This window comes from Alosa pseudoharengus, unplaced genomic scaffold (genome assembly GCF_046254945.1).
Source record: "Alosa pseudoharengus isolate Yale_2024_CS ecotype anadromous, Long Island Sound unplaced genomic scaffold, YU_APseudo_1.1 YU_APseudo_1.1_scf_4, whole genome shotgun sequence".
NCBI lineage: Eukaryota > Metazoa > Chordata > Actinopteri > Clupeiformes > Clupeidae > Alosa > Alosa pseudoharengus.
This window is the reverse complement of record NW_027468774.1, coordinates 2,926,402-2,935,376: the sequence shown is the minus strand read 5'-3', so window position 1 is coordinate 2,935,376 and position 8,975 is coordinate 2,926,402. Positions and strand designations below refer to the sequence as shown.

Here is an 8,975-nt window from a genome sequence, read left to right as displayed (position 1 = left end):
TTTATTTGCGAAACTTTATGCAGTACTACACACAGGCATGCAGGACATAATGTTTGCGCAGGAGAGAGAATGAGAATAAGAGCGCAAGCACGCACGCAACCACCAAGGATTAGAACACTAGGATAAGATTTGGCCATGGACATACTTCTTTCGAAAATAGAAATGGGGAGGCAAGGTAGGCAAGAGAGATACATTGCTGGTCAAAACGTTAGCGTAAGAACTGGTTTAAAATGCTGAATGAAACACAAAGCTTTACTAAAGCACATCCACTGTTTAAAGTCACAAACACAACGAACTAAGGTAACTTTTATGCATGCGCGAACCTATACATACCGGTAGATATGGCTGTGTAGTCTGTGCCATAAGATTTATTCCTGCAGGCTGCCCGTTTCGGCTGTCATACTTTTAAATGGCTTCGCAAGAAGTAGGCCTATATAGACCATAACTTGTACTACTGTCATCTTCTTTAAGAACTTTTCCCAATATTTCCCATAGCCTATATCGCTTTTCCTGAAGGGGTGTCTTTATTATTTTAACTCGCGTCTTCAGCTTCTTTACTGTTGACTTACTGTATTGATGCTTTACTATAGCCTATTGATGCTAGCCTTCTCGTGATATTTTAAGTAGGCCTATTTGTAGAAAATATATATTAAATTAATTTTAACTGACCCGCCCACAAATGACCCGAATATCATTAAAATATTTGGTTTATGACTCATAACCGCGGGTGACCTGCAAGCTTACGAGGGGAGTTGTGGGAGATTCAGGTAGGGTTGCGACTTTTTGGACTCGCCCACTCTGTCAAAGAGACGTGAATCATGTTTTGGCCTACAAACCTTTTAAAATATCGAAAACGGATCATTGATCAGGGGAACAAAATATCATGGATCAGGAAAAAATAATTTAAAGGCTTAAAAAATCTCTTAGGCCCCCCCCCCCCCCCCCAGGTAAATATCGTACAGTCCCTTCCCAGATAGCAAAGGGGCGTTGAATCCACGTTTGTTTGAAGCGGCGGAGGTTGATTCAACGTGGATTCAATGCCCCTGTGCCATCAGGGTTAAACTCCATCGCAGTAGCCTAAGCCAACAGCGCTCTAGGACTAGGCCTACTTACCCACAACAAATTCCTGCATCGGCTACATCTGCTGGAGTAAGGATGAGGAAATATTTAATAAGTGAACTTTACCGGCTATGGGGGAACTATGCACCTTCTGCGGAGCTTCTGTGTCAACGCGACATTCTCCGACGTCCAAAGTATGTCCACCGAGGATCTCGTCGCAACAAAATCTGCATGGCTCGCAAAGATGACAAAATAATCCCCTGTCTCTGGACTGTTGATCGTGGTCATTTGAAGCCTGATCGACAAGTTGACCATACTGTGCTTGCCCGTCTGCCCAGATCGGATGTGCACAGTCAGTCAAACCGATTGAAAGCTGGATTGTTCAACATAAGATCCCTCACCAACAAAGCTTCTCTCGTCAGCGACTTCATTGTGGACCATAAACTGGACTTTCTATGCCTGACGGAAACGTGGCAGCAGAGCAATGATTTCTTCCACCTGAACCATGCAGTCCCACATGGATTTGTTTACATCTGTAAAGCCCGCTCATCCGGGAGGGGAGGTGGTCTCGCACTGCTCTATCGCGAGAATGTGAAACTGACACTGCTATCTGTGCCTGATCACACCTCTTTTGAACTGCTGGCTGTTAAACTCAGAGGACCCACACCCACCATTATTGCGGTATTGTACAGACCACCTAAACCATCAAATATGTTTATAGTTAAGGTGGAAAGAGGTGCAAGAAGTAATAAAACGTGCAAGGGCCTCTTCAGCCCCGGGACCTAATGGAGTGCCCTACCGGTTGTATAAGAGTGCACCAGATGTTTTAAGATTTTTATGGCAATTAATGAAGATAGTTTGGAAAAAGCAGAGTATTCCCAAGGCTTGGCGGAGGGCTGGGGGAATATTTATTCCCAAAGAAAAGGACGCAGTGGAGATTAATCAATTTAGGCCAATTAGTCTACTGAATGTTGAAGGGAAGGTTTTCTTTAGTGTGGTGGCACGGAGACTGACAAATTACCTTGAAAGGAATAAACTAATTGATACCACGGTGCAAAAAGCTGGAATTCCTGGCTTCTCTATGGAAGAATATTAGACTCAAAAGTTTTGTACGTGTGTATCACGTTTTGAAACTGTAGAAATTATTTGTAACTGTAAAAATGATCTGTACAAGTAATTGTCAATATCACAAATCTACATATCACTACACTTACAAATCTATTCTACGGGTACGGATCGGTTTTACAGCTACAAATCATCCTACAGTTAAAAATATTTTACAATTACAAATATATTCTACAATTACACATCAATATTCTACGCACAAAAAGCTGCTCTACAGTTACAAATCTTTTCTACAGGTGTACAGACTTTTGCACCACCTTAGGGACGAGAAGTGTCTCATATGTATTGTGTGTGTGTGTAACAGGATTTGTAACTGTAAAAATTATTTGTGATTTAACAAAAAAATAACACGAACAATTTTAAGTATTACTCATATGTCGTTCACTTACAAATATATTCCACAGGTATTAAATATTCCACAGTTGCTATCTTTCAATTACGAAACTATTCTGCCATTACAAATCTCTGCTGCTCGCACAAGTATTTTCTACAAGTACACAAATACTTTTGAGACTGTTCTGGCGCTTCCTGTTGAATAGCCAATGGCGATCCTCAGGTTTGGCTAGCCAACCATGAATCTCAGTTCACTAACCAATCACAGAGCAGGAGCAGCGCCGTCGTTGTCTGTGGGTGTAACCAAACTTGGAGTCTACGCTTGGAGCACGCTAGTTTCCTGTATTCTTTGAGGTATGTTGGTAGCCTACACCACACAAACTTGTTCTATGTCCACTATTCCTTGTTAATACAGCCAGTGTACCTGATATACGGGGCAACGAGGTGAGATCAATCAATGGCAACTAATGTGGGCAACAGACAAATAACTAAGCTACCGCTAGTTAGCCAAATCCCACTCAATCTCAATGTAGAATAGCAATGGTAGCTAAATTTTCAGTTTAAGCAGCATACAAGTGCGAACAGAATTGTAGTGTGTGGATGGATGGAAATAAATAACAACACTCAACATACTTTTGAAGACATTTTGTTTCAAGTTTGTAACAAATGCGGTCAAAGTTTTAAGGGAGTTTGTCAGTCATAAGGTAGGCTCAGCATTATTATCAAGAGGTGTGCTAACCATTAGGCCTCGTATGCCAGGTCTACCTCCAGATTGTGAGGTGCTACTTCGGACTTGACGAACTCTTATAGTAGGCAACAGAAACTCCTTACTGCAGAAAAACTGTAGTACTGTAGGTTTGATGCTCAACAGATTGCTCTGGAGTTAGTTATAAGTTAATAATAAGTATCCATTGATATGTGTGACAAAACATACCAACTGGTGTCAACATCAGCTAGGCTATGTTGGCATTTTCTGATGGTTCTTCATGACTGATCATAAGGTACAAAATAAATAATACAGAAATACTGTGCTGGGCATTGGTAGACACATTCATCTGTCTATGTATCTATTTCTTCTGTGTAAGCAGGTTCTTATGGATCCCCAGTTGCTGCCTCCTGAAGCACAGGTGGGTCATAAAATATATTTTACTGTCTATGAAAATAGGTCGCCGCCCGATGTGAGTTTCAAAAATCATACCTTTTCAACTTGTTGACGGCAGTATTCTTACTTAAAGGACAATTCCGGCGCAAAATGAACCTAGGGGTTAATAACACATGTGTACCGAGTTCGACCGTTCGCTGGGATTTGTTTTCATGCTAGTCGAATGTGACCAGTTTTATTGCAAACCGCTTATTAGCGGTTAACGCTAGCCTTCGGGGCACACGTACAGTAGAAATAAATCACTATTTCTATACCACTAACAAGGCTCAAAATAGCACCACACTTACACAGTAGCATAATGAGGGTCTCTACATGTAAACCGAAGCATTGAGAACTTTGTAAGTGTACAGGCAGTTTATTAAAAAGAAACACATTACCGTTCACGTCTGGTTCACATATACAGGCAGGCGATGTGAACTAAAATCAAACGTAATTTGCTCAATATAGGCCTATCAGAAATAATAGCTCCGATGTAACATAACTTGTGTAGTGTAGGCTACTTACTTAGTGGATCCATGTCCCTCTGGTAGCCTATGGATCGCCGCCGCCTGTGTGTGGTATTGACTACAGCTTCTAGCTCTCTCTCTCATAGCCCTTTCACGGAGCTCCCGCAGCTCTTCGTTGGTATTCCGACTCGAAAAGATAAGGACGTCCAATAAGGGTTCATCCTTGATGTCTTCAAATTCGTTCAAATAACCTGCCATCTCTTATGTCTCCTGTTGCGTTCAGTGCTTCTCTTTTGCACAGTCCTTCTGCAACAACGTTTCACCCGAGATTCACTTCACATCCCAGTTGTAACCAAGGCGCCTGCCTGTATGTGAACCAGACGTCAACGGTAATGTGTTTCTTTTTAATAAACTGCCTGTACACTTACAAAGTTCTCAATGCTTCGGTTTACATGTAGAGACCCTCATTATGCTACTGTGTAAGTGTGGGGCTATTTTGAGCCTTGTTAATGGTATAGAAATAGCGATTTCTTTCTCTGTACGTGTGCCCCGAAGGCTAGCGTTAACGCTAATAAGCGGTTTGCAATAAAACTGGTCACATTCGACTAGCATGAAAACAAATCCCAGCGACCGGTCGAACTCGGTACACATGTGTTATTAACCCCTAGGTTCATTTTGCGCCGGAATTGTCCTTTAAAACAACATCCTCGGATGTGTATGTTTTATATTTTGTAAAAGTTAAAGAGAAATCACTACTATTCTATCTTTAAAAGTCAGTTTATTTTCAAACATTTTTGTTGGTTCCTGTCAGTGACAGATCATTATCTATGATACATTTATCTACACTGGCAGGTTATTAGAGAGGCTGAAAACCAGACTGGAACAGGCTCTTCAAAGGCAGCCTCTGGACCTAGACTATTTATCAATACCCCCTTTAGGAAGCACCATTAATGCTTAATAACTTCCTTTCACCTTCATTATTGTATTTGGGTGAAGGGAGAAGTATAATTCAGATGTTTTTTGTTTTCACAGTGCAGGATTGTATGTTTATGAAGCACATTTGAAAAAAAATATTGACTGTTACCACATACAGTGGGTCCCATTCAGAAGTGGCCACTTCTTTCGCACTTTCTGTGATTCATGCAGCTGTGTGAAATGTATTAAAACTTATCGCCACAAGGTGGCAGTTTAAGTCCACTGTAGCATTTGTAAACAGGGCAGTGGAGTGCATTCAAAGGCGTTGCAGTGGCAGTGAGATACTGTAAGCAGAACGAAACTGAAGATCACCTCGTTGAAGTCATACAGTAGACTAGGCTAAATCTGCGCACTGTTTTTGTTGCAGATGATTTTGAAAAGAGTGGTTTGACCAGATGAAACGGAGGTTGACGAAGATGAAATGGAAGACTCATGCCGTGTCACAGCCTACCTCAGACAATACGTTGTAAGTGGTATGACAAATATTTCCTAAGACCCCCCCCCCCCCCCCCCCCGATTTTGAAACCTGGCTGATCAGAGTGATTTGGATTTGATGAGAGATCTGTACTTGAACCACTCGCAGACTGAAAAATATGTGAAAGTATCCCAATCCGTGAATTGGTGAAACACACTGAGCACACAGTGAGGTGAAGCACTCACTAATCCCGGCAGTGAGCTGCCTGCAACAACAGTGGCGCTCGGGGAACAGTGAGGGGTTAGGTGCCTGCTCAAGGGCACTTCAGCCGTGCCTACTGGTCGGGACTCAAACCGGCAACCCTCCGGTTACAAGTCCGAAGCGCTAACCAGGCTAGCATTGTATAACAAACAAACTACTACTAAAAGTATTTTCTGATATTGTCTTTTAATTCTTACAGGTTCTTTAGAGACATTGAAAGACCTGGTGGTCTTCTGGACGGGACACCTTCAAAGAAGCTATGGATGCAACGCTGAAATAAAGCAATTATGGTTTTGGCTTGATCTAGTGTTGTTTTCTGCAAGTTCAATGCAGTATAGTCAACAATTTCAGTGTTTCAGACGGTGACCAGAGTTCCAGTTGTTCAATGAATAAACTATGCAATGAGAAACTGTATGCCGATTTTTCCTAGTTGTATATTTAACTACAATGTGTGCACCATATGCAGTAGCCAGAAAAGTTGTGATTTTGTTTCTCAGCTGCCACAAGGCACCTACGTGTATCCCCAACTTGCTCTGAGAAACTGGCTCTGGTAAGAATTGATGTCTAAGTTGCTTTGGATAAAAACGTAAGCGTAATGAATAAAATAATTTATTAAAGTTCACATATCCCAGCATTAGGGAATAATATTTAAAAATGCAATTTTAAATTTATCAGACAGGACAGGGGAGAAGTCTACAATAATGGTGTTCAAAGACTAGAATACAATAGACCTAAGAAACACATTTTAATGAACAAATATAGGAGGGAAGGAGATGTATTTTCTATTCAGTGGTAGGCTACATGTTCTCCATGCTGATGTAGAGAATGGTCCAGTGATCCAGTGGAGTGATCTTGAAGGCCCTTGATAAGAGATATTACATCAGTGTTTCTCAAACTTTTTCAGAACAAGGACCACTTAACCAATAAATAAAAAAACCTCACATGCCACCTAGCTAAACAAAAAAATAGTAGGCCTACTCATTGAACCACCTTGCTTATTGTCAGGATTCATGATTTAAACTGGCGTAGCTTACATAGGCAGTGTTACAGAACTGTTTGGATTTACATAAAAGTTTTTCAACATCGCAAACAAATCATCTATAGGCCTATTATATTTTAGCATGCCTGCTCGCGAACCACACTTTGAGAAACACTGGCTTAGGCTACATGAATAGACAAAAACAACGATGCATATTTACATGCACACTGAAACACTATGTAGAAAGAGAGCATTCTGGAAAAGCATGATTGTATTTGTAGTAGTTTATCTGCACAGGTACAGTTGGCAAATTATCAAAGTTAACGAACCATCAGAAATGTAAAACGATGACTGTAATTAACATAGCTTAAGTCGCCCATTTGAAATGTAAATAAATTGATAACTTAACTACCTAGGAACAGCCAGAAAGATAACTGCCGATAGAGAGGGGAAACATTTTGTTAACTACTTGCCCCGTGTATCAGGTACACTGGCTGTATTAACTATCAATGTACCTCAAGGAATATAGGAAATAGCATCGGAGCCCGTTCCCTAGACACTCTCTGCTAGCGTGCTCCAAGCGTAGACTCCAAGTTTGGTTGCACCCACACAACTATCCACGACGACGGCGCTGCTCCTGCTCTGTGATTGGTTTGTGAACTGAGTTTCATGGTTGGCTAGCCAAACCTGAGGATCGCCATTGGCTATTCAACAGGAAGCGCCAGAACAGTCTCAAAAGTATTTGTGTACTTGTAGAAAATACTTGTGCGAGCAGCAGAGATTTGTAATGGCAGAATAGTTTCGTAATTGAAAGACAGCAACTGTGGAATATTTAATACCTGTGGAATATATTTGTAAGTGAACGACATATGAGTAATGCTTAAAATTGTTCGTGTTATTTTTTTGTTAAATCACAAATAATTTTTACAGTTACAAATCCTGTTACACACACACACAATACATATGAGACACTTCTCATCCCTAAGGTGGTGCAAAAGTCTGTACACCTGTAGAAAAGATTTGTAACTGTAGAGCAGCTTTTTGTGCGTAGAATAGTGATGTGTAATTGTAGAATATATTTGTAATTGTAAAATATTTTTAACTGTAGGATGATTTGTAGCTGTAAAACCGTTCCGTACCCGTAGAATAGATTTGTAAGTGCAGGGCATATTTGTGATATTGACAATTAGTTGTACAGATCATTTTTACAGTTACAAATAATGTCTACAGTTTCAAAACGTGATACACACGTACAAAACTTTTGAGTCTAATATTCTTCCATACTTCTCTGGGTGCTTAGAGCATACCAGCATGATTTGGCACCAAATTCAATTAGCAAAGCGTGAGAAGAGAGACCTGCACGTTGTGTTCTTGGATTTGGCTAATGCTTTTGGGTCTGTGCCGCATAGTCTGTTGTGGGAGGCCTTTGATTATTTCAGAATCCCAGGTAGCATTAAAAGCCTAGTAAAAGCATACTTTCTGGATATTGAATTATGTTTTACTACAGCTGATTACACCACAGGTTGGCAACAACTTGAGATAGGAATCATGGCCGGATGTACCATCTCCCCACTTGCTTTTACAATGGCAATGGAGGTCATTATTAGGGCCTCAAAATGGGTAGTGGGCGGGGAGAAGTTGCAGGGAGGGCCACGCCTCCCCACGATTCGGGCTTTCATGGACGACGTGACAACCTTGACGACAACCGTTCCATGCACCAACAGGTTGCTGGGTAAGTTAAATAGTAATCTGCAATGGGCCAGAATGAAGGTGAAACCAAGTAAGTCTAGGAGTCTCTCAATTATTAAAGGGAAGGTAACAGATAAGAAGTTTGCTATAAATAAGGAGGTGATTCCCACAGTTCTGGAGAAACCAGTGAAGAGCCTGGGAAGGTGGTATGATGCAAGCCTTAGTGATAAATCACAGGTTGAAGACTTGAGACAGGTCACTAGGCAAGGTATTGCAAAAATTGACAAGTCGGGGCTGCCAGGTAAGCTCAAGCTGTGGTGTTTGCAGTTTGGTTTGTTGCCTCGGGTAATGTGGCCATTGACAGTTTATGAAGTTCCTCTGTCAAAGGTAGAGAGGTTGGAAAAAATGATCAACTCCTTTGTCAGAAAATGGCTCGGAGTCCCACGCTGCTTAAGCAGTGTAGCCTTGTATGGGAAGGGTATTGTAGAGTTGCCAATATCTAGTCTGACAGAGGAATTTAAGTGTGCTAAG

The 8,975-nt window shown here is 41.2% G+C and overlaps 1 long non-coding RNA gene across 1 annotated transcript; it reads left to right on the top strand.

The window, feature by feature from the left end:
• Positions 1-5,008: 5,008 nt before the first annotated feature.
• On the top strand, positions 5,009-6,188 carry LOC143102785 (uncharacterized). Its single transcript, XR_012982654.1, has 2 exons — positions 5,009-5,566; positions 5,976-6,188. It is a non-coding gene; the product is annotated as an uncharacterized LOC143102785 (long non-coding RNA).
• The last annotated feature ends 2,787 nt before the right edge of the window (positions 6,189-8,975 follow it).